Source organism: Acipenser ruthenus, chromosome 44, assembly GCF_902713425.1.
Source record: "Acipenser ruthenus chromosome 44, fAciRut3.2 maternal haplotype, whole genome shotgun sequence".
Taxonomy (NCBI): Eukaryota; Metazoa; Chordata; class Actinopteri; order Acipenseriformes; family Acipenseridae; genus Acipenser; species Acipenser ruthenus.
The window spans coordinates 5,313,186-5,333,847 of record NC_081232.1 but is presented as its reverse complement, the minus strand read 5'-3'; the positions used below and the strand labels follow the sequence as shown (position 1 = coordinate 5,333,847).

The 20,662-nt window shown below is 43.9% G+C and overlaps 84 non-coding genes and 8 pseudogenes across 84 annotated transcripts; all 92 read left to right on the top strand.

Moving 5' to 3' along the window:
- Positions 1-17: 17 nt before the first annotated feature.
- On the top strand, positions 18-136 carry LOC131719248 (5S ribosomal RNA). Its single transcript, XR_009318144.1, has one exon. It is a non-coding gene; the product is annotated as a 5S ribosomal RNA (ribosomal RNA).
- Positions 137-250: 114 nt separating this feature from the next.
- Positions 251-369, top strand: LOC131719247 (5S ribosomal RNA). The gene has a single exon (XR_009318143.1). It is a non-coding gene; the product is annotated as a 5S ribosomal RNA (ribosomal RNA).
- Positions 370-483: 114 nt separating this feature from the next.
- On the top strand, positions 484-602 carry LOC131719246 (5S ribosomal RNA). The gene has a single exon (XR_009318142.1). It is a non-coding gene; the product is annotated as a 5S ribosomal RNA (ribosomal RNA).
- Positions 603-716: 114 nt separating this feature from the next.
- LOC131719245 (5S ribosomal RNA) lies at positions 717-835 on the top strand. The gene has a single exon (XR_009318141.1). It is a non-coding gene; the product is annotated as a 5S ribosomal RNA (ribosomal RNA).
- Positions 836-935: 100 nt separating this feature from the next.
- Positions 936-1,054, top strand: LOC131719244 (5S ribosomal RNA). Its single transcript, XR_009318140.1, has one exon. It is a non-coding gene; the product is annotated as a 5S ribosomal RNA (ribosomal RNA).
- A 114-nt stretch (positions 1,055-1,168) lies between these two features.
- LOC131719243 (5S ribosomal RNA) lies at positions 1,169-1,287 on the top strand. The gene has a single exon (XR_009318139.1). It is a non-coding gene; the product is annotated as a 5S ribosomal RNA (ribosomal RNA).
- Positions 1,288-1,387: 100 nt separating this feature from the next.
- Positions 1,388-1,506, top strand: LOC131719242 (5S ribosomal RNA). Its single transcript, XR_009318138.1, has one exon. It is a non-coding gene; the product is annotated as a 5S ribosomal RNA (ribosomal RNA).
- A 100-nt stretch (positions 1,507-1,606) lies between these two features.
- LOC131719240 (5S ribosomal RNA) lies at positions 1,607-1,725 on the top strand. Its single transcript, XR_009318136.1, has one exon. It is a non-coding gene; the product is annotated as a 5S ribosomal RNA (ribosomal RNA).
- Positions 1,726-1,825: 100 nt separating this feature from the next.
- On the top strand, positions 1,826-1,944 carry LOC131712080 (5S ribosomal RNA). The gene has a single exon (XR_009313969.1). It is a non-coding gene; the product is annotated as a 5S ribosomal RNA (ribosomal RNA).
- A 100-nt stretch (positions 1,945-2,044) lies between these two features.
- On the top strand, positions 2,045-2,163 carry LOC131719239 (5S ribosomal RNA). Its single transcript, XR_009318135.1, has one exon. It is a non-coding gene; the product is annotated as a 5S ribosomal RNA (ribosomal RNA).
- A 100-nt stretch (positions 2,164-2,263) lies between these two features.
- LOC131715172 (5S ribosomal RNA) lies at positions 2,264-2,372 on the top strand (annotated as a pseudogene).
- Positions 2,373-2,472: 100 nt separating this feature from the next.
- Positions 2,473-2,591, top strand: LOC131720649 (5S ribosomal RNA). The gene has a single exon (XR_009319546.1). It is a non-coding gene; the product is annotated as a 5S ribosomal RNA (ribosomal RNA).
- A 114-nt stretch (positions 2,592-2,705) lies between these two features.
- On the top strand, positions 2,706-2,824 carry LOC131710196 (5S ribosomal RNA). The gene has a single exon (XR_009312065.1). It is a non-coding gene; the product is annotated as a 5S ribosomal RNA (ribosomal RNA).
- A 100-nt stretch (positions 2,825-2,924) lies between these two features.
- Positions 2,925-3,043, top strand: LOC131719238 (5S ribosomal RNA). The gene has a single exon (XR_009318134.1). It is a non-coding gene; the product is annotated as a 5S ribosomal RNA (ribosomal RNA).
- A 100-nt stretch (positions 3,044-3,143) lies between these two features.
- Positions 3,144-3,262, top strand: LOC131719237 (5S ribosomal RNA). The gene has a single exon (XR_009318133.1). It is a non-coding gene; the product is annotated as a 5S ribosomal RNA (ribosomal RNA).
- Positions 3,263-3,376: 114 nt separating this feature from the next.
- On the top strand, positions 3,377-3,495 carry LOC131710844 (5S ribosomal RNA). The gene has a single exon (XR_009312726.1). It is a non-coding gene; the product is annotated as a 5S ribosomal RNA (ribosomal RNA).
- A 114-nt stretch (positions 3,496-3,609) lies between these two features.
- On the top strand, positions 3,610-3,718 carry LOC131715171 (5S ribosomal RNA; annotated as a pseudogene).
- Positions 3,719-3,818: 100 nt separating this feature from the next.
- On the top strand, positions 3,819-3,937 carry LOC131720648 (5S ribosomal RNA). Its single transcript, XR_009319545.1, has one exon. It is a non-coding gene; the product is annotated as a 5S ribosomal RNA (ribosomal RNA).
- A 114-nt stretch (positions 3,938-4,051) lies between these two features.
- LOC131710195 (5S ribosomal RNA) lies at positions 4,052-4,170 on the top strand. Its single transcript, XR_009312064.1, has one exon. It is a non-coding gene; the product is annotated as a 5S ribosomal RNA (ribosomal RNA).
- Positions 4,171-4,270: 100 nt separating this feature from the next.
- Positions 4,271-4,389, top strand: LOC131719236 (5S ribosomal RNA). Its single transcript, XR_009318132.1, has one exon. It is a non-coding gene; the product is annotated as a 5S ribosomal RNA (ribosomal RNA).
- Positions 4,390-4,489: 100 nt separating this feature from the next.
- LOC131719235 (5S ribosomal RNA) lies at positions 4,490-4,608 on the top strand. Its single transcript, XR_009318131.1, has one exon. It is a non-coding gene; the product is annotated as a 5S ribosomal RNA (ribosomal RNA).
- Positions 4,609-4,722: 114 nt separating this feature from the next.
- Positions 4,723-4,841, top strand: LOC131710843 (5S ribosomal RNA). The gene has a single exon (XR_009312725.1). It is a non-coding gene; the product is annotated as a 5S ribosomal RNA (ribosomal RNA).
- Positions 4,842-4,955: 114 nt separating this feature from the next.
- LOC131713686 (5S ribosomal RNA) lies at positions 4,956-5,074 on the top strand (annotated as a pseudogene).
- Positions 5,075-5,174: 100 nt separating this feature from the next.
- On the top strand, positions 5,175-5,293 carry LOC131713161 (5S ribosomal RNA). Its single transcript, XR_009315046.1, has one exon. It is a non-coding gene; the product is annotated as a 5S ribosomal RNA (ribosomal RNA).
- Positions 5,294-5,393: 100 nt separating this feature from the next.
- Positions 5,394-5,512, top strand: LOC131719234 (5S ribosomal RNA). Its single transcript, XR_009318130.1, has one exon. It is a non-coding gene; the product is annotated as a 5S ribosomal RNA (ribosomal RNA).
- A 114-nt stretch (positions 5,513-5,626) lies between these two features.
- LOC131713119 (5S ribosomal RNA) lies at positions 5,627-5,745 on the top strand. Its single transcript, XR_009315007.1, has one exon. It is a non-coding gene; the product is annotated as a 5S ribosomal RNA (ribosomal RNA).
- Positions 5,746-5,859: 114 nt separating this feature from the next.
- Positions 5,860-5,978, top strand: LOC131712937 (5S ribosomal RNA). Its single transcript, XR_009314825.1, has one exon. It is a non-coding gene; the product is annotated as a 5S ribosomal RNA (ribosomal RNA).
- A 100-nt stretch (positions 5,979-6,078) lies between these two features.
- On the top strand, positions 6,079-6,197 carry LOC131710513 (5S ribosomal RNA). The gene has a single exon (XR_009312386.1). It is a non-coding gene; the product is annotated as a 5S ribosomal RNA (ribosomal RNA).
- A 114-nt stretch (positions 6,198-6,311) lies between these two features.
- On the top strand, positions 6,312-6,430 carry LOC131719233 (5S ribosomal RNA). The gene has a single exon (XR_009318129.1). It is a non-coding gene; the product is annotated as a 5S ribosomal RNA (ribosomal RNA).
- Positions 6,431-6,530: 100 nt separating this feature from the next.
- Positions 6,531-6,649, top strand: LOC131719232 (5S ribosomal RNA). The gene has a single exon (XR_009318128.1). It is a non-coding gene; the product is annotated as a 5S ribosomal RNA (ribosomal RNA).
- A 114-nt stretch (positions 6,650-6,763) lies between these two features.
- LOC131719231 (5S ribosomal RNA) lies at positions 6,764-6,882 on the top strand. Its single transcript, XR_009318127.1, has one exon. It is a non-coding gene; the product is annotated as a 5S ribosomal RNA (ribosomal RNA).
- A 114-nt stretch (positions 6,883-6,996) lies between these two features.
- LOC131719229 (5S ribosomal RNA) lies at positions 6,997-7,115 on the top strand. Its single transcript, XR_009318125.1, has one exon. It is a non-coding gene; the product is annotated as a 5S ribosomal RNA (ribosomal RNA).
- Positions 7,116-7,215: 100 nt separating this feature from the next.
- Positions 7,216-7,334, top strand: LOC131709898 (5S ribosomal RNA). The gene has a single exon (XR_009311762.1). It is a non-coding gene; the product is annotated as a 5S ribosomal RNA (ribosomal RNA).
- Positions 7,335-7,434: 100 nt separating this feature from the next.
- On the top strand, positions 7,435-7,553 carry LOC131709897 (5S ribosomal RNA). Its single transcript, XR_009311761.1, has one exon. It is a non-coding gene; the product is annotated as a 5S ribosomal RNA (ribosomal RNA).
- Positions 7,554-7,664: 111 nt separating this feature from the next.
- On the top strand, positions 7,665-7,783 carry LOC131719228 (5S ribosomal RNA). Its single transcript, XR_009318124.1, has one exon. It is a non-coding gene; the product is annotated as a 5S ribosomal RNA (ribosomal RNA).
- A 100-nt stretch (positions 7,784-7,883) lies between these two features.
- Positions 7,884-8,002, top strand: LOC131719227 (5S ribosomal RNA). The gene has a single exon (XR_009318123.1). It is a non-coding gene; the product is annotated as a 5S ribosomal RNA (ribosomal RNA).
- A 114-nt stretch (positions 8,003-8,116) lies between these two features.
- LOC131714185 (5S ribosomal RNA) lies at positions 8,117-8,245 on the top strand (annotated as a pseudogene).
- Positions 8,246-8,345: 100 nt separating this feature from the next.
- LOC131719226 (5S ribosomal RNA) lies at positions 8,346-8,464 on the top strand. Its single transcript, XR_009318122.1, has one exon. It is a non-coding gene; the product is annotated as a 5S ribosomal RNA (ribosomal RNA).
- Positions 8,465-8,564: 100 nt separating this feature from the next.
- LOC131719225 (5S ribosomal RNA) lies at positions 8,565-8,683 on the top strand. Its single transcript, XR_009318121.1, has one exon. It is a non-coding gene; the product is annotated as a 5S ribosomal RNA (ribosomal RNA).
- Positions 8,684-8,797: 114 nt separating this feature from the next.
- LOC131719223 (5S ribosomal RNA) lies at positions 8,798-8,916 on the top strand. The gene has a single exon (XR_009318119.1). It is a non-coding gene; the product is annotated as a 5S ribosomal RNA (ribosomal RNA).
- Positions 8,917-9,016: 100 nt separating this feature from the next.
- Positions 9,017-9,135, top strand: LOC131719222 (5S ribosomal RNA). The gene has a single exon (XR_009318118.1). It is a non-coding gene; the product is annotated as a 5S ribosomal RNA (ribosomal RNA).
- A 100-nt stretch (positions 9,136-9,235) lies between these two features.
- On the top strand, positions 9,236-9,354 carry LOC131710213 (5S ribosomal RNA). Its single transcript, XR_009312082.1, has one exon. It is a non-coding gene; the product is annotated as a 5S ribosomal RNA (ribosomal RNA).
- Positions 9,355-9,468: 114 nt separating this feature from the next.
- LOC131719221 (5S ribosomal RNA) lies at positions 9,469-9,587 on the top strand. The gene has a single exon (XR_009318117.1). It is a non-coding gene; the product is annotated as a 5S ribosomal RNA (ribosomal RNA).
- Positions 9,588-9,687: 100 nt separating this feature from the next.
- LOC131719220 (5S ribosomal RNA) lies at positions 9,688-9,806 on the top strand. The gene has a single exon (XR_009318116.1). It is a non-coding gene; the product is annotated as a 5S ribosomal RNA (ribosomal RNA).
- Positions 9,807-9,906: 100 nt separating this feature from the next.
- Positions 9,907-10,025, top strand: LOC131719219 (5S ribosomal RNA). Its single transcript, XR_009318115.1, has one exon. It is a non-coding gene; the product is annotated as a 5S ribosomal RNA (ribosomal RNA).
- A 114-nt stretch (positions 10,026-10,139) lies between these two features.
- On the top strand, positions 10,140-10,258 carry LOC131719217 (5S ribosomal RNA). The gene has a single exon (XR_009318113.1). It is a non-coding gene; the product is annotated as a 5S ribosomal RNA (ribosomal RNA).
- A 100-nt stretch (positions 10,259-10,358) lies between these two features.
- Positions 10,359-10,477, top strand: LOC131719216 (5S ribosomal RNA). Its single transcript, XR_009318112.1, has one exon. It is a non-coding gene; the product is annotated as a 5S ribosomal RNA (ribosomal RNA).
- Positions 10,478-10,577: 100 nt separating this feature from the next.
- LOC131719215 (5S ribosomal RNA) lies at positions 10,578-10,696 on the top strand. Its single transcript, XR_009318111.1, has one exon. It is a non-coding gene; the product is annotated as a 5S ribosomal RNA (ribosomal RNA).
- Positions 10,697-10,796: 100 nt separating this feature from the next.
- On the top strand, positions 10,797-10,915 carry LOC131712064 (5S ribosomal RNA). The gene has a single exon (XR_009313953.1). It is a non-coding gene; the product is annotated as a 5S ribosomal RNA (ribosomal RNA).
- A 114-nt stretch (positions 10,916-11,029) lies between these two features.
- On the top strand, positions 11,030-11,148 carry LOC131719214 (5S ribosomal RNA). Its single transcript, XR_009318110.1, has one exon. It is a non-coding gene; the product is annotated as a 5S ribosomal RNA (ribosomal RNA).
- Positions 11,149-11,248: 100 nt separating this feature from the next.
- LOC131719213 (5S ribosomal RNA) lies at positions 11,249-11,367 on the top strand. Its single transcript, XR_009318109.1, has one exon. It is a non-coding gene; the product is annotated as a 5S ribosomal RNA (ribosomal RNA).
- A 100-nt stretch (positions 11,368-11,467) lies between these two features.
- Positions 11,468-11,586, top strand: LOC131710616 (5S ribosomal RNA). Its single transcript, XR_009312499.1, has one exon. It is a non-coding gene; the product is annotated as a 5S ribosomal RNA (ribosomal RNA).
- Positions 11,587-11,686: 100 nt separating this feature from the next.
- Positions 11,687-11,805, top strand: LOC131719212 (5S ribosomal RNA). The gene has a single exon (XR_009318108.1). It is a non-coding gene; the product is annotated as a 5S ribosomal RNA (ribosomal RNA).
- Positions 11,806-11,919: 114 nt separating this feature from the next.
- On the top strand, positions 11,920-12,038 carry LOC131719211 (5S ribosomal RNA). The gene has a single exon (XR_009318107.1). It is a non-coding gene; the product is annotated as a 5S ribosomal RNA (ribosomal RNA).
- A 100-nt stretch (positions 12,039-12,138) lies between these two features.
- Positions 12,139-12,257, top strand: LOC131719210 (5S ribosomal RNA). Its single transcript, XR_009318106.1, has one exon. It is a non-coding gene; the product is annotated as a 5S ribosomal RNA (ribosomal RNA).
- Positions 12,258-12,371: 114 nt separating this feature from the next.
- Positions 12,372-12,490, top strand: LOC131713613 (5S ribosomal RNA; annotated as a pseudogene).
- A 114-nt stretch (positions 12,491-12,604) lies between these two features.
- Positions 12,605-12,723, top strand: LOC131710798 (5S ribosomal RNA). The gene has a single exon (XR_009312680.1). It is a non-coding gene; the product is annotated as a 5S ribosomal RNA (ribosomal RNA).
- A 100-nt stretch (positions 12,724-12,823) lies between these two features.
- On the top strand, positions 12,824-12,942 carry LOC131719209 (5S ribosomal RNA). The gene has a single exon (XR_009318105.1). It is a non-coding gene; the product is annotated as a 5S ribosomal RNA (ribosomal RNA).
- A 114-nt stretch (positions 12,943-13,056) lies between these two features.
- Positions 13,057-13,175, top strand: LOC131719208 (5S ribosomal RNA). The gene has a single exon (XR_009318104.1). It is a non-coding gene; the product is annotated as a 5S ribosomal RNA (ribosomal RNA).
- Positions 13,176-13,289: 114 nt separating this feature from the next.
- On the top strand, positions 13,290-13,408 carry LOC131719206 (5S ribosomal RNA). The gene has a single exon (XR_009318102.1). It is a non-coding gene; the product is annotated as a 5S ribosomal RNA (ribosomal RNA).
- Positions 13,409-13,508: 100 nt separating this feature from the next.
- LOC131709853 (5S ribosomal RNA) lies at positions 13,509-13,627 on the top strand. The gene has a single exon (XR_009311717.1). It is a non-coding gene; the product is annotated as a 5S ribosomal RNA (ribosomal RNA).
- A 100-nt stretch (positions 13,628-13,727) lies between these two features.
- On the top strand, positions 13,728-13,846 carry LOC131719205 (5S ribosomal RNA). Its single transcript, XR_009318101.1, has one exon. It is a non-coding gene; the product is annotated as a 5S ribosomal RNA (ribosomal RNA).
- Positions 13,847-13,958: 112 nt separating this feature from the next.
- Positions 13,959-14,077, top strand: LOC131719204 (5S ribosomal RNA). The gene has a single exon (XR_009318100.1). It is a non-coding gene; the product is annotated as a 5S ribosomal RNA (ribosomal RNA).
- Positions 14,078-14,191: 114 nt separating this feature from the next.
- LOC131719203 (5S ribosomal RNA) lies at positions 14,192-14,310 on the top strand. Its single transcript, XR_009318099.1, has one exon. It is a non-coding gene; the product is annotated as a 5S ribosomal RNA (ribosomal RNA).
- A 114-nt stretch (positions 14,311-14,424) lies between these two features.
- LOC131719202 (5S ribosomal RNA) lies at positions 14,425-14,543 on the top strand. Its single transcript, XR_009318098.1, has one exon. It is a non-coding gene; the product is annotated as a 5S ribosomal RNA (ribosomal RNA).
- Positions 14,544-14,657: 114 nt separating this feature from the next.
- On the top strand, positions 14,658-14,776 carry LOC131719201 (5S ribosomal RNA). Its single transcript, XR_009318097.1, has one exon. It is a non-coding gene; the product is annotated as a 5S ribosomal RNA (ribosomal RNA).
- A 100-nt stretch (positions 14,777-14,876) lies between these two features.
- On the top strand, positions 14,877-14,995 carry LOC131719200 (5S ribosomal RNA). The gene has a single exon (XR_009318096.1). It is a non-coding gene; the product is annotated as a 5S ribosomal RNA (ribosomal RNA).
- A 114-nt stretch (positions 14,996-15,109) lies between these two features.
- On the top strand, positions 15,110-15,228 carry LOC131719199 (5S ribosomal RNA). The gene has a single exon (XR_009318095.1). It is a non-coding gene; the product is annotated as a 5S ribosomal RNA (ribosomal RNA).
- A 114-nt stretch (positions 15,229-15,342) lies between these two features.
- LOC131711917 (5S ribosomal RNA) lies at positions 15,343-15,461 on the top strand. The gene has a single exon (XR_009313806.1). It is a non-coding gene; the product is annotated as a 5S ribosomal RNA (ribosomal RNA).
- A 100-nt stretch (positions 15,462-15,561) lies between these two features.
- On the top strand, positions 15,562-15,680 carry LOC131717924 (5S ribosomal RNA). The gene has a single exon (XR_009316817.1). It is a non-coding gene; the product is annotated as a 5S ribosomal RNA (ribosomal RNA).
- Positions 15,681-15,780: 100 nt separating this feature from the next.
- LOC131719198 (5S ribosomal RNA) lies at positions 15,781-15,899 on the top strand. The gene has a single exon (XR_009318094.1). It is a non-coding gene; the product is annotated as a 5S ribosomal RNA (ribosomal RNA).
- Positions 15,900-15,999: 100 nt separating this feature from the next.
- Positions 16,000-16,118, top strand: LOC131713264 (5S ribosomal RNA; annotated as a pseudogene).
- Positions 16,119-16,232: 114 nt separating this feature from the next.
- On the top strand, positions 16,233-16,351 carry LOC131713487 (5S ribosomal RNA; annotated as a pseudogene).
- Positions 16,352-16,451: 100 nt separating this feature from the next.
- On the top strand, positions 16,452-16,570 carry LOC131719197 (5S ribosomal RNA). Its single transcript, XR_009318093.1, has one exon. It is a non-coding gene; the product is annotated as a 5S ribosomal RNA (ribosomal RNA).
- A 114-nt stretch (positions 16,571-16,684) lies between these two features.
- Positions 16,685-16,803, top strand: LOC131712608 (5S ribosomal RNA). Its single transcript, XR_009314499.1, has one exon. It is a non-coding gene; the product is annotated as a 5S ribosomal RNA (ribosomal RNA).
- Positions 16,804-16,903: 100 nt separating this feature from the next.
- On the top strand, positions 16,904-17,022 carry LOC131719195 (5S ribosomal RNA). Its single transcript, XR_009318091.1, has one exon. It is a non-coding gene; the product is annotated as a 5S ribosomal RNA (ribosomal RNA).
- Positions 17,023-17,136: 114 nt separating this feature from the next.
- LOC131713262 (5S ribosomal RNA) lies at positions 17,137-17,255 on the top strand (annotated as a pseudogene).
- Positions 17,256-17,369: 114 nt separating this feature from the next.
- Positions 17,370-17,488, top strand: LOC131710702 (5S ribosomal RNA). The gene has a single exon (XR_009312584.1). It is a non-coding gene; the product is annotated as a 5S ribosomal RNA (ribosomal RNA).
- A 100-nt stretch (positions 17,489-17,588) lies between these two features.
- On the top strand, positions 17,589-17,707 carry LOC131719194 (5S ribosomal RNA). Its single transcript, XR_009318090.1, has one exon. It is a non-coding gene; the product is annotated as a 5S ribosomal RNA (ribosomal RNA).
- Positions 17,708-17,821: 114 nt separating this feature from the next.
- Positions 17,822-17,940, top strand: LOC131719193 (5S ribosomal RNA). Its single transcript, XR_009318088.1, has one exon. It is a non-coding gene; the product is annotated as a 5S ribosomal RNA (ribosomal RNA).
- A 114-nt stretch (positions 17,941-18,054) lies between these two features.
- Positions 18,055-18,173, top strand: LOC131719192 (5S ribosomal RNA). Its single transcript, XR_009318087.1, has one exon. It is a non-coding gene; the product is annotated as a 5S ribosomal RNA (ribosomal RNA).
- Positions 18,174-18,287: 114 nt separating this feature from the next.
- On the top strand, positions 18,288-18,406 carry LOC131719191 (5S ribosomal RNA). Its single transcript, XR_009318086.1, has one exon. It is a non-coding gene; the product is annotated as a 5S ribosomal RNA (ribosomal RNA).
- A 100-nt stretch (positions 18,407-18,506) lies between these two features.
- On the top strand, positions 18,507-18,625 carry LOC131719190 (5S ribosomal RNA). The gene has a single exon (XR_009318085.1). It is a non-coding gene; the product is annotated as a 5S ribosomal RNA (ribosomal RNA).
- A 114-nt stretch (positions 18,626-18,739) lies between these two features.
- On the top strand, positions 18,740-18,858 carry LOC131719189 (5S ribosomal RNA). The gene has a single exon (XR_009318084.1). It is a non-coding gene; the product is annotated as a 5S ribosomal RNA (ribosomal RNA).
- Positions 18,859-18,972: 114 nt separating this feature from the next.
- Positions 18,973-19,091, top strand: LOC131711916 (5S ribosomal RNA). Its single transcript, XR_009313805.1, has one exon. It is a non-coding gene; the product is annotated as a 5S ribosomal RNA (ribosomal RNA).
- A 100-nt stretch (positions 19,092-19,191) lies between these two features.
- LOC131717913 (5S ribosomal RNA) lies at positions 19,192-19,310 on the top strand. Its single transcript, XR_009316806.1, has one exon. It is a non-coding gene; the product is annotated as a 5S ribosomal RNA (ribosomal RNA).
- Positions 19,311-19,410: 100 nt separating this feature from the next.
- On the top strand, positions 19,411-19,529 carry LOC131719187 (5S ribosomal RNA). Its single transcript, XR_009318083.1, has one exon. It is a non-coding gene; the product is annotated as a 5S ribosomal RNA (ribosomal RNA).
- A 114-nt stretch (positions 19,530-19,643) lies between these two features.
- LOC131711742 (5S ribosomal RNA) lies at positions 19,644-19,762 on the top strand. Its single transcript, XR_009313630.1, has one exon. It is a non-coding gene; the product is annotated as a 5S ribosomal RNA (ribosomal RNA).
- A 100-nt stretch (positions 19,763-19,862) lies between these two features.
- On the top strand, positions 19,863-19,981 carry LOC131719186 (5S ribosomal RNA). The gene has a single exon (XR_009318082.1). It is a non-coding gene; the product is annotated as a 5S ribosomal RNA (ribosomal RNA).
- A 100-nt stretch (positions 19,982-20,081) lies between these two features.
- Positions 20,082-20,200, top strand: LOC131719185 (5S ribosomal RNA). Its single transcript, XR_009318081.1, has one exon. It is a non-coding gene; the product is annotated as a 5S ribosomal RNA (ribosomal RNA).
- Positions 20,201-20,300: 100 nt separating this feature from the next.
- On the top strand, positions 20,301-20,419 carry LOC131710305 (5S ribosomal RNA). Its single transcript, XR_009312177.1, has one exon. It is a non-coding gene; the product is annotated as a 5S ribosomal RNA (ribosomal RNA).
- Positions 20,420-20,533: 114 nt separating this feature from the next.
- Positions 20,534-20,652, top strand: LOC131712694 (5S ribosomal RNA). The gene has a single exon (XR_009314585.1). It is a non-coding gene; the product is annotated as a 5S ribosomal RNA (ribosomal RNA).
- Positions 20,653-20,662: the final 10 nt, after the last annotated feature.

Here is a 20,662-nt window from a genome sequence, read left to right as displayed (position 1 = left end):
AAAGCAGAAATGCAATCGCCTGCGGCCACACCACCTTGAATAAGCCTGATCTCGTCTGATCTCAGAAGCTAAGCAATGTTGGGCTTGGTTAGTACTTGGATGGGAGACCACCTGGGAATATCAAGTGCTGCAGGCATTACATTTTTGTAATTACATTTTACAATTGAAATGTGTGGAGGACAAAAGGAAATTTTGGAGGAATCACCCCCAGCTCACTAAACATAAAAGTCATGAAAGCAGAAATGCAATCGCCTGCGGCCACACCACCTTGAATAAGCCTGATCTCGTCTGATCTCAGAAGCTAAGCAATGTTGGGCTTGGTTAGTACTTGGATGGGAGACCACCTGGGAATATCAAGTGCTGCAGGCATTACATTTTTGTAATTACATTTTACAATTGAAATGTGTGGAGGACAAAAGGAAATTTTGGAGGAATCACCCCCAGCTCACTAAACATAAAAGTCATGAAAGCAGAAATGCAATCGCCTGCGGCCACACCACCTTGAATAAGCCTGATCTCGTCTGATCTCAGAAGCTAAGCAATGTTGGGCTTGGTTAGTACTTGGATGGGAGACCACCTGGGAATATCAAGTGCTGCAGGCATTACATTTTTGTAATTACATTTTACAATTGAAATGTGTGGAGGACAAAAGGAAATTTTGGAGGAATCACCCCCAGCTCACTAAACATAAAAGTCATGAAAGCAGAAATGCAATCGCCTGCGGCCACACCACCTTGAATAAGCCTGATCTCGTCTGATCTCAGAAGCTAAGCAATGTTGGGCTTGGTTAGTACTTGGATGGGAGACCACCTGGGAATATCAAGTGCTGCAGGCATTACATTTTAAAATAGAAATGTGTGGAGGACAAAAGGAAATTTTGGAGGAATCACCCCCAGCTCACTAAACATAAAAGTCATGAAAGCAGAAATGCAATCGCCTGCGGCCACACCACCTTGAATAAGCCTGATCTCGTCTGATCTCAGAAGCTAAGCAATGTTGGGCTTGGTTAGTACTTGGATGGGAGACCACCTGGGAATATCAAGTGCTGCAGGCATTACATTTTTGTAATCACATTTTACAATTGAAATGTGTGGAGGACAAAAGGAAATTTTGGAGGAATCACCCCCAGCTCACTAAACATAAAAGTCATGAAAGCAGAAATGCAATCGCCTGCGGCCACACCACCTTGAATAAGCCTGATCTCGTCTGATCTCAGAAGCTAAGCAATGTTGGGCTTGGTTAGTACTTGGATGGGAGACCACCTGGGAATATCAAGTGCTGCAGGCATTACATTTTACAATAGAAATGTGTGGAAGACAAAAGGAAATTTTGGAGGAATCACCCCCAGCTCACTAAACATAAAAGTCATGAAAGCAGAAATGCAATCGCCTGCGGCCACACCACCTTGAATAAGCCTGATCTCGTCTGATCTCAGAAGCTAAGCAATGTTGGGCTTGGTTAGTACTTGGATGGGAGACCACCTGGGAATATCAAGTGCTGCAGGCATTACATTTTACAATTGAAATGTGTGGAGGACAAAAGGAAATTTTGGAGGAATCACCCCCAGCTCACTAAACATAAAAGTCATGAAAGCAGAAATGCAATCGCCTGCGGCCACACCACCTTGAATAAGCCTGATCTCGTCTGATCTCAGAAGCTAAGCAATGTTGGGCTTGGTTAGTACTTGGATGGGAGACCACCTGGGAATATCAAGTGCTGCAGGCATTACATTTTACAATTGAAATGTGTGGAGGACAAAAGGAAATTTTGGAGGAATCACCCCCAGCTCACTAAACATAAAAGTCATGAAAGCAGAAATGCAATCGCCTGCGTCCACACCACCTTGAATAAGCCTGATCTCGTCTGATCTCAGAAGCTAAGCAATGTTGGGCTTGGTTAGTACTTGGATGGGAGACCACCTGGGAATATCAAGTGCTGCAGGCATTACATTTTACAATTGAAATGTGTGGAGGACAAAAGGAAATTTTGGAGGAATCACCCCCAGCTCACTAAACATAAAAGTCATGAAAGCAGAAATGCAATCGCCTGCGGCCACACCACCTTGAATAAGCCTGATCTCGTCTGATCTCAGAAGCTAAGCAATGTTGGGCTTGGTTAGTACTTGGATGGGAGACCACCTGGGAATATCAAGTGCTGCAGGCATTACATTTTACAATTGAAATGTGTGGAGGACAAAAGGAAATTTTGGAGGAATCACCCCCAGCTCACTAAACATAAAAGTCATGAAAGCAGAAATGCAATCGCCTGCGGCCACACCACCTTGAATAAGCCTGATCTCAGAAGCTAAGCAATGTTGGGCTTGGTTAGTACTTGGATGGGAGACCACCTGGGAATATCAAGTGCTGCAGGCATTACATTTTACAATTGAAATGTGTGGAGGACAAAAGGAAATTTTGGAGGAATCACCCCCAGCTCACTAAACATAAAAGTCATGAAAGCAGAAATGCAATCGCCTGCGGCCACACCACCTTGAATAAGCCTGATCTCGTCTGATCTCAGAAGCTAAGCAATGTTGGGCTTGGTTAGTACTTGGATGGGAGACCGCCTGGGAATATCAAGTGCTGCAGGCATTACATTTTTGTAATTACATTTTACAATTGAAATGTGTGGAGGACAAAAGGAAATTTTGGAGGAATCACCCCCAGCTCACTAAACATAAAAGTCATGAAAGCAGAAATGCAATCGCCTGCGGCCACACCACCTTGAATAAGCCTGATCTCGTCTGATCTCAGAAGCTAAGCAATGTTGGGCTTGGTTAGTACTTGGTTGGGAGACCACCTGGGAATATCAAGTGCTGCAGGCATTACATTTTACAATTGAAATGTGTGGAGGACAAAAGGAAATTTTGGAGGAATCACCCCCAGCTCACTAAACATAAAAGTCATGAAAGCAGAAATGCAATCGCCTGCGGCCACACCACCTTGAATAAGCCTGATCTCGTCTGATCTCAGAAGCTAAGCAATGTTGGGCTTGGTTAGTACTTGGATGGGAGACCACCTGGGAATATCAAGTGCTGCAGGCATTACATTTTACAATTGAAATGTGTGGAGGACAAAAGGAAATTTTGGAGGAATCACCCCCAGCTCACTAAACATAAAAGTCATGAAAGCAGAAATGCAATCGCCTGCGGCCACACCACCTTGAATAAGCCTGATCTCGTCTGATCTCAGAAGCTAAGCAATGTTGGGCTTGGTTAGTACTTGGATGGGAGACCACCTGGGAATATCAAGTGCTGCAGGCATTACATTTTTGTAATTACATTTTACAATTGAAATGTGTTGAGGACAAAAGGAAATTTTGGAGGAATCACCCCCAGCTCACTAAACATAAAAGTCATGAAAGCAGAAATGCAATCACCTGCGGCCACACCACCTTGAATAAGCCTGATCTCGTCTGATCTCAGAAGCTAAGCAATGTTGGGCTTGGTTAGTACTTGGATGGGAGACCACCTGGGAATATCAAGTGCTGCAGGCATTACATTTTTGTAATTACATTTTACAATTGAAATGTGTGGAGGACAAAAGGACATTTTGGAGGAATCACCCCCAGCTCACTAAACATAAAAGTCATGAAAGCAGAAATGCAATCGCCTGCGGCCACACCACCTTGAATAAGCCTGATCTCAGAAGCTAAGCAATGTTGGGCTTGGTTAGTACTTGGATGGGAGACCACCTGGGAATATCAAGTGCTGCAGGCATTACATTTTACAATTGAAATGTGTGGAGGACAAAAGGAAATTTTGGAGGAATCACCCCCAGCTCACTAAACATAAAAGTCATGAAAGCAGAAATGCAATCGCCTGCGGCCACACCACCTTGAATAAGCCTGATCTCGTCTGATCTCAGAAGCTAAGCAATGTTGGGCTTGGTTAGTACTTGGATGGGAGACCGCCTGGGAATATCAAGTGCTGCAGGCATTACATTTTTGTAATTACATTTTACAATTGAAATGTGTGGAGGACAAAAGGAAATTTTGGAGGAATCACCCCCAGCTCACTAAACATAAAAGTCATGAAAGCAGAAATGCAATCGCCTGCGGCCACACCACCTTGAATAAGCCTGATCTCGTCTGATCTCAGAAGCTAAGCAATGTTGGGCTTGGTTAGTACTTGGTTGGGAGACCACCTGGGAATATCAAGTGCTGCAGGCATTACATTTTACAATTGAAATGTGTGGAGGACAAAAGGAAATTTTGGAGGAATCACCCCCAGCTCACTAAACATAAAAGTCATGAAAGCAGAAATGCAATCGCCTGCGGCCACACCACCTTGAATAAGCCTGATCTCGTCTGATCTCAGAAGCTAAGCAATGTTGGGCTTGGTTAGTACTTGGATGGGAGACCACCTGGGAATATCAAGTGCTGCAGGCATTACATTTTACAATTGAAATGTGTGGAGGACAAAAGGAAATTTTGGAGGAATCACCCCCAGCTCACTAAACATAAAAGTCATGAAAGCAGAAATGCAATCGCCTGCGGCCACACCACCTTGAATAAGCCTGATCTCGTCTGATCTCAGAAGCTAAGCAATGTTGGGCTTGGTTAGTACTTGGATGGGAGACCACCTGGGAATATCAAGTGCTGCAGGCATTACATTTTTGTAATTACATTTTACAATTGAAATGTGTTGAGGACAAAAGGAAATTTTGGAGGAATCACCCCCAGCTCACTAAACATAAAAGTCATGAAAGCAGAAATGCAATCACCTGCGGCCACACCACCTTGAATAAGCCTGATCTCGTCTGATCTCAGAAGCTAAGCAATGTTGGGCTTGGTTAGTACTTGGATGGGAGACCACCTGGGAATATCAAGTGCTGCAGGCATTACATTTTTGTAATTACATTTTACAATTGAAATGTGTGGAGGACAAAAGGACATTTTGGAGGAATCACCCCCAGCTCACTAAACATAAAAGTCATGAAAGCAGAAATGCAATCGCCTGCGGCCACACCACCTTGAATAAGAATGATCTCGTCTGATCTCAGAAGCTAAGCAATGTTGGGCTTGGTTAGTACTTGGATGGGAGACCACCTGAGAATATCAAGTGCTGCAGGCATTACATTTTACAATTGAAATGTGTGGAGGACAAAAGGAAATTTTGGAGGAATCACCCCCAGCTCACTAAACATAAAAGTCGTGAAAGCAGAAATGCAATCGCCTGCGGCCACACCACCTTGAATAAGTCTGACCTCGTCTGATCTCAGAAGCTAAGCAATGTTGGGCTTGGTTAGTACTTGGATGGGAGACCACCTGGGAATATCAAGTGCTGCAGGCATTACATTTTACAATTGAAATGTGTGGAGGACAAAAGGAAATTTAGGAGGAATCACCCCCAGCTCACTAAACATAAAAGTCATGAAAGCAGAAATGCAATCGCCTGCGGCCACACCACCTTGAATAAGCCTGATCTCGTCTGATCTCAGAAGCTAAGCAATGTTGGGCTTGGTTAGTACTTGGATGGGAGACCACCTGGGAATATCAAGTGCTGCAGGCATTACATTTTTGTAATTACATTTTACAATTGAAATGTGTGGAGGACAAAAGGAAATTTTGGAGGAATCACCCCCAGCTCACTAAACATAAAAGTCATGAAAGCAGAAATGCCATTGCCTGCGGCCACACCACCTTGAATAAGCCTGATCTCGTCTGATCTCCGAAGCTAAGCAATGTTGGGCTTGGTTAGTACTTGGATGGGAGACCACCTGGGAATATCAAGTGCTGCAGACATTACATTTTTGTAATTACATTTTACAATTGAAATGTGTGGAGGACAAAAGGAAATTTTGGAGGAATCACCCCCAGCTCACTAAACATAAAAGTCATGAAAGCAGAAATGCAATCGCCTGCGGCCACACCACCTTGAATAAGCCTGATCTCGTCTGATCTCAGAAGCTAAGCAATGTTGGGCTTGGTTAGTACTTGGATGCGAGACCACCTGGGAATATCAAGTGCTGCAGGCATTACATTTTACAATTGAAATGTGTGGAGGACAAAAGGAAATTTTGGAGGAATCACCCCCAGCTCACTAAACATAAAAGTCATGAAAGCAGAAATGCAATCGCCTGCGGCCACACCACCTTGGATAAGCTTGATCTCGTCTGATCTCAGAAGCTAAGCAATGTTGGGCTTGGTTAGTACTTGGATGGGAGACCACCTGGGAATATCAAGTGCTGCAGGCATTACATTTTTGTAATTACATTTTACAATTGAAATGTGTGGAGGACAAAAGGAAATTTTGGAGGAATCACCCCCAGCTCACTAAACATAAAAGTCATGAAAGCAGAAATGCAATCGCCTGCGGCCACACCACCTTGAATAAGCCTGATCTCGTCTGATCTCAGAAGCTAAGCAATGTTGGGCTTGGTTAGTACTTGGATGGGAGACCACCTGGGAATATCAAGTGCTGCAGGCATTACATTTTACAATTGAAATGTGTGGAGGACAAAAGGAAATTTTGGAGGAATCACCCCCAGCTCACTAAACATAAAAGTCATGAAAGCAGAAATTCAATAGCCTGCGGCCACACCACCTTGAATAAGCCTGATCTCGTCTGATCTCAGAAGCTAAGCAATGTTGGGCTTGGTTAGTACTTGGATGGGAGACCACCTGGGAATATCAAGTGCTGCAGGCATTACATTTTTGTAATTACATTTTACAATTGAAATGTGTGGAGGACAAAAGGAAATTTTGGAGGAATCACCCCCAGCTCACTAAACATAAAAGTCATGAAAGCAGAAATGCAATCGCCTGCGGCCACACCACCTTGAATAAGCCTGATCTCGTCTGATCTCAGAAGCTAAGCAATGTTGGGCTTGGTTAGTACTTGGATGGGAGACCACCTGGGAATATCAAGTGCTGCAGGCATTACATTTTTGTAATTACATTTTATAATTGAAATGTGTGGAGGACAAAAGGAAATTTTGGAGGAATCACCCCCAGCTCACTAAACATAAAAGTCATGAAAGCAGAAATGCAATCGCCTGCGGCCACACCACCTTGAATAAGCCTGATCTCGTCTGATCTCAGAAGCTAAGCAATGTTGGGCTTGGTTAGTACTTGGATGGGAGACCACCTGGGAATATCAAGTGCTGCAGGCATTACATTTTACAATAGAAATGTGTGGAGGACAAAAGGAAATTTTGGAGGAATCACCCCCAGCTCACTAAACATAAAAGTCATGAAAGCAGAAATGCAATCGCCTGCGGTCACACCACCTTGAATAAGCCTGATCTCGTCTGATCTCAGAAGCTAAGCAATGTTGGGCTTGGTTAGTACTTGGATGGGAGACCACCTGGGAATATCAAGTGCTGCAGGCATTACATTTTACAATTGAAATGTGTGGAGGACAAAAGGAAATTTTGGAGGAATCACCCCCAGCTCACTAAACATAAAAGTCATGAAAGCAGAAATGCAATCGCCTGCGGTCACACCACCTTGAATAAGCCTGATCTCGTCTGATCTCAGAAGCTAAGCAATGTTGGGCTTGGTTAGTACTTGGATGGGAGACCACCTGGGAATATCAAGTGCTGCAGGCATTACATTTTTGTAATTACATTTTACAATTGAAATGTGTGGACAAAAGGAAATTTTGGAGGAATCACCCCCAGCTCACTAAACATAAAAGTCATGAAAGCAGAAATGCAATCGCCTGCGGCCACACCACCTTGAATAAGCCTGATCTCGTCTGATCTCAGAAGCTAAGCAATGTTGGGCTTGGTTAGTACTTGGATGGGAGACCACCTGGGAATATCAAGTGCTGCAGGCATTACATTTTACAATAGAAATGTGTGGAGGACAAAAGGAAATTTTGGAGGAATCACCCCCAGCTCACTAAACATAAAAGTCATGAAAGCAGAAATGCAATCGCCTGCGGCCACACCACCTTGAATAAGCCTGATCTCGTCTGATCTCAGAAGCTAAGCAATGTTGGGCTTGGTTAGTACTTGGATGGGAGACCACCTGGGAATATCAAGTGCTGCAGGCATTACATTTTTGTAATTACATTTTACAATTGAAATGTGTGGAGGACAAAAGGAAATTTTGGAGGAATCACCCCCAGCTCACTAAACATAAAAGTCATGAAAGCAGAAATGCAATCGCCTGCGGCCACACCACCTTGAATAAGCCTGATCTCGCCTGATCTCGTCTGATCTCAGAAGCTACGCAATGTTGGGCTTGGTTAGTACTTGGATGGGAGACCACCTGGGAATATCAAGTGCTGCAGGCATTACATTTTACAATTGAAATGTGTGGAGGACAAAAGGAAATTTTGGAGGAATCACCCCCAGCTCACTAAACATAAAAGTCATGAAAGCAGAAATGCAAGCGCCTGCGGCCACACCACCTTGAATAAGCCTGATCTCGTCTGATCTCAGAAGCTAAGCAATGTTGGGCTTGGTTAGTACTTGGATGGGAGACCACCTGGGAATATCAAGTGCTGCAGGCATTACATTTTACAATTGAAATGTGTGGAGGACAAAAGGAAATTTTGGAGGAATCACCCCCAGCTCACTAAACATAAAAGTCATGAAAGCAGAAATGCAATCGCCTGCGGCCACACCACCTTGAATAAGCCTGATCTCGTCTGATCTCAGAAGCTAAGCAATGTTGGGCTTGGTTAGTACTTGGATGGGAGACCACCTGGGAATATCAAGTGCTGCAGGCATTACATTTTTGTAATTACATTTTACAATTGAAATGTGTGGAGGACAAAAGGAAATTTTGGAGGAATCACCCCCAGCTCACTAAACATAAAAGTCATGAAAGCAGAACAGCAATCGCCTGCGGCCACACCACCTTGAATAAGCCTGATCTCGTCTGATCTCAGAAGCTAAGCAATGTTGGGCTTGGTTAGTACTTGGATGGGAGACCACCTGGGAATATCAAGTGCTGCAGGCATTACATTTTACAATTGAAATGTGTGGAGGACAAAAGGAAATTTTGGAGGAATCACCCCCAGCTCACTAAACATAAAAGTCATGAAAGCAGAAATGCAATCGCCTGCGGCCACACCACCTTGAATAAGCCTGATCTCGTCTGATCTCAGAAGCTAAGCAATGTTGGGCTTGGTTAGTACTTGGATGGGAGACCACCTGGGAATATCAAGTGCTGCAGGCATTACATTTTACAATTGAAATGTGTGGAGGACAAAAGGAAATTTTGGAGGAATCACCCCCAGCTCACTAAACATAAAAGTCATGAAAGCAGAAATGCAATCGCCTGCGGCCACACCACCTTGAATAAGCCTGATCTCGTCTGATCTCAGAAGCTAAACAATGTTGGGCTTGGTTAGTACTTGGATGGGAGACCACCTGGGAATATCAAGTGCTGCAGGCATTACATTTTTGTAATTACATTTTACAATTGAAATGTGTGGAGGACAAAAGGAAATTTTGGAGGAATCACCCCCAGCTCACTAAACATAAAAGTCATGAAAGCAGAAATGCAATCGCCTGCGGCCACACCACCTTGAATAAGCCTGATCTCGTCTGATCTCAGAAGCTAAGCAATGTTGGGCTTGGTTAGTACTTGGATGGGAGACCACCTGGGAATATCAAGTGCTGCAGGCATTACATTTTACAATTGAAATGTGTGGAGGACAAAAGGAAATTTTGGAGGAATCACCCCCAGCTCACTAAACATAAAAGTCATGAAAGCAGAAATGCAATCGCCTGCGGCCACACCACCTTGAATAAGCCTGATCTCGTCTGATCTCAGAAGCTAAGCAATGTTGGGCTTGGTTAGTACTTGGATGGGAGACCACCTGGGAATATCAAGTGCTGCAGGCATTACATTTTACAATTGAAATGTGTGGAGGACAAAAGGAAATTTTGGAGGAATCACCCCCAGCTCACTAAACATAAAAGTCATGAAAGCAGAAATGCAATCGCCTGCGGCCACACCACCTTGAATAAGCCTGATCTCGTCTGATCTCAGAAGCTAAGCAATGTTGGGCTTGGTTAGTACTTGGATGGGAGACCACCTGGGAATATCAAGTGCTGCAGGCATTACATTTTTGTAATTACATTTTACAATTGAAATGTGTGGAGGACAAAAGGAAATTTTGGAGGAATCACCCCCAGCTCACTAAACATAAAAGTCATGAAAGCAGAAATGCCATCGCCTGCGGCCACACCACCTTGAATAAGCCTGATCTCGTCTGATCTCAGAAGCTAAGCAATGTTGGGCTTGGTTAGTACTTGGATGGGAGACCACCTGGGAATATCAAGTGCTGCAGGCATTACATTTTACAATTGAAATGTGTGGAGGACAAAAGGAAATTTTGGAGGAATCACCCCCAGCTCACTAAACATAAAAGTCATGAAAGCAGAACAGCAATCGCCTGCGGCCACACCACCTTGAATAAGCCTGATCTCGTCTGATCTCAGAAGCTAAGCAATGTTGGGCTTGGTTAGTACTTGGATGGGAGACCACCTGGGAATATCAAGTGCTGCAGGCATTACATTTTACAATTGAAATGTGTGGAGGACAAAAGGAAATTTTGGAGGAATCACCCCCAGCTCACTAAACATAAAAGTCATGAAAGCAGAAATGCAATCGCCTGCGGCCACACCACCTTGAATAAGCCTGATCTCGTCTGATCTCAGAAGCTAAGCAATGTTGGGCTTGGTTAGTACTTGGATGGGAGACCACCTGGGAATATCAAGTGCTGCAGGCATTACATTTTACAATTGAAATGTGTGGAGGACAAAAGGAAATTTTGGAGGAATCACCCCCAGCTCACTAAACATAAAAGTCATGAAAGCAGAAATGCAATCGCCTGCGGCCACACCACCTTGAATAAGCATGATCTCGTCTGATCTCAGAAGCTAAGCAATGTTGGGCTTGGTTAGTACTTGGATGGGAGACCACCTGGGAATATCAAGTGCTGCAGGCATTACATTTTTGTAATTACATTTTACAATTGAAATGTGTGGAGGACAAAAGGAAATTTTGGAGGAATCACCCCCAGCTCACTAAACATAAAAGTCATGAAAGCAGAAATGCAATCGCCTGCGGCCACACCACCTTGAATAAGCCTGATCTCGTCTGATCTCAGAAGCTAAGCAATGTTGGGCTTGGTTAGTACTTGGATGGGAGACCACCTGGGAATATCAAGTGCTGCAGGCATTACATTTTACAATTGAAATGTGTGGAGGACAAAAGGAAATTTTGGAGGAATCACCCCCAGCTCACTAAACATAAAAGTCATGAAAGCAGAAATGCAATCGCCTGCGGCCACACCACCTTGAATAAGCCTGATCTCGTCTGATCTCAGAAGCTAAGCAATGTTGGGCTTGGTTAGTACTTGGATGGGAGACCACCTGGGAATATCAAGTGCTGCAGGCATTACATTTTACAATTGAAATGTGTGGAGGACAAAAGGAAATTTTAAAGGAATCACCCCCAGCTCACTAAACATAAAAGTCATGAAAGCAGAAATGCAATCGCCTGCGGCCACGCCACCTTGAATAAGCCTGATCTCGTCTGATCTCAGAAGCTAAGCAATGTTGGGCTTGGTTAGTACTTGGATGGGAGACCACCTGGGAATATCAAGTGCTGCAGGCATTACATTTTACAATTGAAATGTGTGGAGGACAAAAGGAAATTTTGGAGGAATCACCCCCAGCTCACTAAACATAAAAGTCATGAAAGCAGAAATGCAATCGCCTGCGGCCACACCACCTTGAATAAGCCTGATCTCGTCTGATCTCAGAAGCTAAGCAATGTTGGGCTTGGTTAGTACTTGGATGGGAGACCACCTGGGAATATCAAGTGCTGCAGGCATTACATTTTTGTAATTACATTTTACAATTGAAATGTGTGGAGGACAAAAGGAAATTTTGGAGGAATCACCCCCAGCTCACTAAACATAAAAGTCATGAAAGCAGAAATGCAATCGCCTGCGGCCACACCACCTTGAATAAGCCTGATCTCGTCTGATCTCAGAAGCTAAGCAATGTTGGGCTTGGTTAGTACTTGGATGGGAGACCACCTGGGAATATCAAGTGCTGCAGGCATTACATTTTACAATTGAAATGTGTGGAGGACAAAAGGAAATTTTGGAGGAATCACCCCCAGCTCACTAAACATAAAAGTCATGAAAGCAGAAATACAATCGCCTGCGGCCACACCACCTTGAATAAGCCTGATCTCGTCTGATCTCAGAAGCTAAGCAATGTTGGGCTTGGTTAGTACTTGGATGGGAGACCACCTGGGAATATCAAGTGCTGCAGGCATTACATTTTTGTAATTACATTTTACAATTGAAATGTGTGGAGGACAAAAGGAAATTTTGGAGGAATCACCCCCAGCTCACTAAACATAAAAGTCATGAAAGCAGAAATGCAATCGCCTGCGGCCACACCACCTTGAATAAGCCTGCTCTCGTCTGATCTCAGAAGCTAAGCAATGTTGGGTTTGGTTAGTACTTGGATGGGAGACCACCTGGGAATATCAAGTGCTGCAGGCATTACATTTTTGTAATTACATTTTACAATTGAAATGTGTGGAGGACAAAAGGAAATTTGGGAGGAATCACCCCCAGCTCACTAAACATAAAAGTCATGAAAGCAGAAATGCAATCGCCTGCGGCCACACCACCTTGAATAAGCCTGATCTCGTCTGATCTCAGAAGCTAAGCAATGTTGGGCTTGGTTAGTACTTGCATGGGAGACCACCTGGGAATATCAAGTGCTGCAGGCATTACATTTTACAATTGAAATGTGTGGAGGACAAAAGGAAATTTTGGAGGAATCACCCCCAGCTCACTAAACATAAAAGTCATGAAAGCAGAAATGCAATCGCCTGCGGCCACACCACCTTGAATAAGCCTGATCTCGTCTGATCTCAGAAGCTAAGCAATGTTGGGCTTGGTTAGTACTTGGATGGGAGACCACCTGGGAATATCAAGTGCTGCAGGCATTACATTTTAGTAATTACATTTTACAATTGAAATGTGTGGAGGACAAAAGGAAATTTTGGAGGAATCACCCCCAGCTCACTAAACATAAAAGTCATGAAAGCAGAAATGCAATCGCCTGCGGCCACACCACCTTGAATAAGCCTGATCTCGTCTGATCTCAGAAGCTAAGCAATGTTGGGCTTGGTTAGTACTTGGATGGGAGACCACCTGGGAATATCAAGTGCTGCAGGCATTACATTTTAGTAATTACATTTTACAATTGAAATGTGTGGAGGACAAAAGGAAATTTTGGAGGAATCACCCCCAGCTCACTAAACATAAAAGTCATGAAAGCAGAAATGCAATCGCCTGCGGCCACACCACCTTGAATAAGCCTGATCTCGTCTGATCTCAGAAGCTAAGCAATGTTGGGCTTGGTTAGTACTTGGATGGGAGACCACCTGGGAATATCAAGTGCTGCAGGCATTACATTTTACAATTGAAATGTGTGGAGGACAAAAGGAAATTTTGGAGGAATCACCCCCAGCTCACTAAACATAAAAGTCATGAAAGCAGAAATGCAATCGCCTGCGGCCACACCACCTTGTATAAGCCTGATCTCGTCTGATCTCAGAAGCTAAGCAATGTTGGGCTTGGTTAGTACTTGGATGGGAGACCACCTGGGAATATCAAGTGCTGCAGGCATTACATTTTACAATTGAAATGTGTGGAGGACAAAAGGAAATTTTGGAGGAATCACCCCCAGCTCACTAAACATAAAAGTCATGAAAGCAGAAATGCAATCGCCTGCGGCCACACCACCTTGAATAAGCCTGATCTCGTCTGATCTCAGAAGCTAAGCAATGTTGGGCTTGGTTAGTACTTGGATGGGAGACCACCTGGGAATATCAAGTGCTGCAGGCATTACATTTTTGTAATTACATTTTACAATTGAAATGTGTGGAGGACAAAAGGAAATTTTGGAGGAATCACCCCCAGCTCACTAAACATAAGTCATGAAAGCAGAAATGCAATCGCCTGCGGCCACACCACCTTGAATAAGCCTGATCTCGTCTGATCTCAGAAGCTAAGCAATGTTGGGCTTGGTTAGTACTTGGATGGGAGACCACCTGGGAATATCAAGTGCTGCAGGCATTACATTTTTGTAATTACATTTTACAATTGAAATGTGTGGAGGACAAAAGGAAATTTTGGAGGAATCACCCCCAGCTCACTAAACATAAAAGTCATGAAAGCAGAAATGCAATCGCCTGCGGCCACACCACCTTGAATAAGCCTGATCTCGTCTGATCTCAGAAGCTAAGCAATGTTGGGCTTGGTTAGTACTTGGATGGGAGACCACCTGGGAATATCAAGTGCTGCAGGCATTATATTTTTGTAATTACATTTTACAATAGAAATGTGTGGAGGACAAAAGGAAATTTTGGAGGAATCACCCCCAGCTCACTAAACATAAAAGTCATGAAAGCAGAAATGCAATCGCCTGCGGCCACACCACCTTGAATAAGCCTGATCTCGTCTGATCTCAGAAGCTAAGCAATGTTGGGCTTGGTTAGTACTTGGATGGGAGACCACCTGGGAATATCAAGTGCTGCAGGCATTACATTTTTGTAATTACATTTTACAATTGAAATGTGTGGAGGACAAAAGGAAATTTTGGAGGAATCACCCCCAGCTCACTAAACATAAAAGTCATGAAAGCAGACCAGCAATCGCCTGCGGCCACACCACCTTGAATAAGCCTGATCTCGTCTGATCTCAGAAGCTAAGCAATGTTGGGCTTGGTTAGTACTTGGATGGGAGACCACCTGGGAATATCAAGTGCTGCAGGCATTACATTTTACAATTGAAATGTGTGGAGGACAAAAGGAAATTTTGGAGGAATCACCCCCAGCTCACTAAACATAAATGTCATGAAAGCAGAAATGCAATCGCCTGCGGCCACACCACCTTGAATAAGCCTGATCTCGTCTGATCTCAGAAGCTAAGCAATGTTGGGCTTGGTTAGTACTTGGATGGGAGACCACCTGGGAATATCAAGTGCTGCAGGCATTACATTTTTGTAATTACATTTTACAATTGAAATGTGTGGAGGACAAAAGGAAATTTTGGAGGAATCACCCCCAGCTCACTAAACATAAAAGTCATGAAAGCAGAAATGCAATCGCCTGCGGCCACACCACCTTGAATAAGCCTGATCTCGTCTGATCTCAGAAGCTAAGCAATGTTGGGCTTGGTTAGTACTTGGATGGGAGACCACCTGGGAATATCAAGTGCTGCAGGCATTACATTTTTGTAATTACATTTTACAATTGAAATGTGTGGAGGACAAAAGGAAATTTTGGAGGAATCACCCCCAGCTCACTAAACATAAAAGTCATGAAAGCAGAACAGCAATCACCTGCGGCCACACCACCTTGAATAAGCCTGATCTCGTCTGATCTCAGAAGCTAAGCAATGTTGGGCTTGGTAAGTACTTGGATGGGAGACCACCTGGGAATATCAAGTGCTGCAGGCATTACATTTTACAATTGAAATGTGTGGAGGACAAAAGGAAATTTTGGAGGAATCACCCCCAGCTCACTAAACATAAAAGTCATGAAAGCAGAAATGCAATCGCCTGCGGCCACACCACCTTGAATAAGCCTGATCTCATCTGATCTCAGAAGCTAAGCAATGTTGGGCTTGGTTAGTACTTGGATGGGAGACCACCTGGGAATATCAAGTGCTGCAGGCATTACATTTTACAATTGAAATGTGTGGAGGACAAAAGGAAATTTTGGAGGAATCACCCCCAGCTCACTAAACATAAAAGTCATGAAAGCAGAAATGCAATCGCCTGCGGCCACACCACCTTGAATAAGCCTGATCTCGTCTGATCTCAGAAGCTAAGCAATGTTGGGCTTGGTTAGTACTTGGATGGGAGACCACCTGGGAATATCAAGTGCTGCAGGCATTACATTTTACGATTGAAATGTGTGGAGGACAAAAGGCAATTTTGGAGGCATCACCCCCAGCTCACTAAACATAAAAGTCATGAAAGCAGGAATGCAATCTCCTGCGGCCACACCACCTTGAATAAGCCTGATCTCGTCTGATCTCAGAAGCTAAGCAATGTTGGGCTTGGTTAGTACTTGGATGGGAGACCACCTGGGAATATCAAATGCTGCAGGCATTACATTTTTGTAATTACATTTTACAATTGAAATGTGTGGAGGACAAAAGGAAATTTTGGAGGAATCACCCCCAGCTCACTAAACATAAAAGTCATGAAAGCAGAAATGCAATCTCCTGCGGCCACACCACCTTGAATAAGCCTGCTCTCGTCTGATCTCAGAAGCTAAGCAATGTTGGGCTTGGTTAGTACTTGGATGGGAGACCACCTGGGAATATCAAGTGCTGCAGGCATTACATTTTACAATTGAAATGTGTGGAGGACAAAAGGAAATTTTGGAGGAATCACCCCCAGCTCACTAAACATAAAAGTCATGAAAGCAGAAATGCAATCGCCTGCGGCCACACCACCTTGAATAAGCCTGATCTCGTCTGATCTCAGAAGCTAAGCAATGTTGGGCTTGGTTAGTACTTGGATGGGAGACCACCTGGGAATATCAAGTGCTGCAGGCATTACATTTTTGTAATTACATTTTACAATTGAAATGTGTGGAGGACAAAAGGAAATTTTGGAGGAATCACCCCCAGCTCACTAAACATAAAAGTCATGAAAGCAGAAATGCAATCGCCTGCGGCCACACCACCTTGAATAAGCCTGATCTCGTCTGATCTCAGAAGCTAAGCAATGTTGGGCTTGGTTAGTACTTGGATGGGAGACCACCTGGTAATATCAAGTGCTGCAGGCATTACATTTTACAATTGAAATGTGTGGAGGACAAAAGGAAATTTTGGAGGAATCACCCCCAGCTCACTAAACATAAAAGTCATGAAAGCAGAAATGCAATCGCCTGCGGCCACACCACCTTGAATAAGCCTGATCTCGTCTGATCTCAGAAGCTAAGCAATGTTGGGCTTGGTTAGTACTTGGATGGGAGACCACCTGGGAATATCAAGTGCTGCAGGCATTACATTTTTGTAATTACATTTTACAATTGAAATGTGTGGAGGACAAAAGGAAATTTTGGAGGAATCACCCCCAGCTCACTAAACATAAAAGTCATGAAAGCAGAAATGCAATCTCCTGCGGCCACACCACCTTGAATAAGCCTGATCTCGTCTGATCTCAGAAGCTAAGCAATGTTGGGCTTGGTTAGTACTTGGATGGGAGACCACCTGGGAATATCAAATGCTGCAGGCATTACATTTTTGTAATTACATTTTACAATTGAAATGTGTGGAGGACAAAAGGAAATTTTGGAGGAATCACCCCCAGCTCACTAAACATAAAAGTCATGAAAGCAGAAATGCAATCTCCTGCGGCCACACCACCTTGAATAAGCCTGATCTCGTCTGATCTCAGAAGCTAAGCAATGTTGGGCTTGGTTAGTACTTGGATGGGAGACCACCTGGGAATATCAAGTGCTGCAGGCATTACATTTTACAATTGAAATGTGTGGAGGACAAAAGGAAATTTTGGAGGAATCACCCCCAGCTCACTAAACATAAAAGTCATGAAAGCAGAAATGCAATCGCCTGCGGCCACACCACCTTGAATAAGCCTGATCTCGTCTGATCTCAGAAGCTAAGCAATGTTGGGCTTGGTTAGTACTTGGATGGGAGACCACCTGGGAATATCAAGTGCTGCAGGCATTACATTTTTGTCATTACATTTTACAATTGAAATGTGTGGAGGACAAAAGGAAATTTTGGAGGAATCACCCCCAGCTCACTAAACATAAAAGTCATGAAAGCAGAAATGCAATCGCCTGCGGCCACACCACCTTGAATAAGCCTGATCTCGTCTGATCTCAGAAGCTAAGCAATGTTGGGCTTGGTTAGTACTTGGATGGGAGACCACCTGGGAATATCAAGTGCTGCAGGCATTATATTTTTGTAATTACATTTTACAATAGAAATGTGTGGAGGACAAAAGGAAATTTTGGAGGAATCACCCCCAGCTCACTAAACATAAAAGTCATGAAAGCAGAAATGCAATCGCCTGCGGCCACACCACCTTGAATAAGCCTGATCTCGTCTGATCTCAGAAGCTAAGCAATGTTGGGCTTGGTTAGTACTTGGATGGGAGACCACCTGGGAATATCAAGTGCTGCAGGCATTACATTTTTGTAATTACATTTTACAATTGAAATGTGTGGAGGACAAAAGGAAATTTTGGAGGAATCACCCCCAGCTCACTAAACATAAAAGTCATGAAAGCAGACCAGCAATCGCCTGCGGCCACACCACCTTGAATAAGCCTGATCTCGTCTGATCTCAGAAGCTAAGCAATGTTGGGCTTGGTTAGTACTTGGATGGGAGACCACCTGGGAATATCAAGTGCTGCAGGCATTACATTTTACAATTGAAATGTGTGGAGGACAAAAGGAAATTTTGGAGGAATCACCCCCAGCTCACTAAACATAAAAGTCATGAAAGCAGAAATGCAATCGCCTGCGGCCACACCACCTTGAATAAGCCTGATCTCGTCTGATCTCAGAAGCTAAGCAATGTTGGGCTTGGTTAGTACTTGGATGGGAGACCACCTGGGAATATCAAGTGCTGCAGGCATTACATTTTTGTAATTACATTTTACAATTGAAATGTGTGGAGGACAAAAGGAAATTTTGGAGGAATCACCCCCAGCTCACTAAACATAAAAGTCATGAAAGCAGAAATGCAATCGCCTGCGGCCACACCACCTTGAATAAGCCTGATCTCGTCTGATCTCAGAAGCTAAGCAATGTTGGGCTTGGTTAGTACTTGGATGGGAGACCACCTGGGAATATCAAGTGCTGCAGGCATTACATTTTTGTAATTACATTTTACAATTGAAATGTGTGGAGGACAAAAGGAAATTTTGGAGGAATCACCCCCAGCTCACTAAACATAAAAGTCATGAAAGCAGAACAGCAATCACCTGCGGCCACACCACCTTGAATAAGCCTGATCTCGTCTGATCTCAGAAGCTAAGCAATGTTGGGCTTGGTAAGTACTTGGATGGGAGACCACCTGGGAATATCAAGTGCTGCAGGCATTACATTTTACAATTGAAATGTGTGGAGGACAAAAGGAAATTTTGGAGGAATCACCCCCAGCTCACTAAACATAAAAGTCATGAAAGCAGAAATGCAATCGCCTGCGGCCACACCACCTTGAATAAGCCTGATCTCATCTGATCTCAGAAGCTAAGCAATGTTGGGCTTGGTTAGTACTTGGATGGGAGACCACCTGGGAATATCAAGTGCTGCAGGCATTACATTTTACAATTGAAATGTGTGGAGGACAAAAGGAAATTTTGGAGGAATCACCCCCAGCTCACTAAACATAAAAGTCATGAAAGCAGAAATGCAATCGCCTGCGGCCACACCACCTTGAATAAGCCTGATCTCGTCTGATCTCAGAAGCTAAGCAATGTTGGGCTTGGTTAGTACTTGGATGGGAGACCACCTGGGAATATCAAGTGCTGCAGGCATTACATTTTTGTAATTACATTTTACAATTGAAATGTGTGGAGGACAAAAGGAAATTTTGGAGGAATCACCCCCAGCTCACTAAACATAAAAGTCATGAAAGCAGAAATGCAATCGCCTGCGGCCACACCACCTTGAATAAGCCTGATCTCGTCTGATCTCAGAAGCTAAGCAATGTTGGGCTTGGTTAGTACTTGGATGGGAGACCACCTGGGAATATCAAGTGCGGCAGGCATTACATTTTACAATTGAAATGTGTGGAGGACAAAAGGAAATTTTGGAGGAATCACCCCCAGCTCACTAAACATAAAAGTCATGAAAGCAGAAATGCAATCGCCTGCGGCCACACCACCTTGAATAAGCCTGATCTCGTCTGATCTCAGAAGCTAAGCAATGTTGGGCTTGGTTAGTACTTGGATGGGAGACCACCTGGGAATATCAAGTGCTGCAGGCATTACATTTTACAATTGAAATGTGTGGAGGACAAAAGGAAATTTTGGAGGAATCACCCCCAGCTCACTAAACATAAAAGTCATGAAAGCAGAAATGCAATCGCCTGCGGCCACACCACCTTGAATAAGCCTGATCTCGTCTGATCTCAGAAGCTAAGCAATGTTGGGCTTGGTTAGTACTTGGATGGGAGACCACCTGGGAATATCAAGTGCTGCAGGCATTACATTTTACAATTGAAATGTGTGGAGGACAAAAGGAAATTTTGGAGGAATCACCCCCAGCTCACTAAACATAAAAGTCATGAAAGCAGAAATGCAATCGCCTGCGGCCACACCACCTTGAATAAGCCTGATCTCGTCTGATCTCAGTAGCTAAGCAATGTTGGGCTTGGTTAGTACTTGGATGGGAGACCACCTGGGAATATCAAGTGCTGCAGGCATTACATTTTTGTAATTACATTTTACAATTGAAATGTGTGGAGGACAAAAGGAAATTTTGGCGGAATCACCCCCAGCTCACTAAACATAAAAGTCATGAAAGCAGAACAGCAATCGCCTGCGGCCACACCACCTTGAATAAGCCTGATCTCGTCTGATCGCAGAAGCTAAGCAATGTTGGGCTTGGTTAGTACTTGGATGGGAGACCCCCTGGGAATATCAAGTGCTGCAGGCATTACATTTTT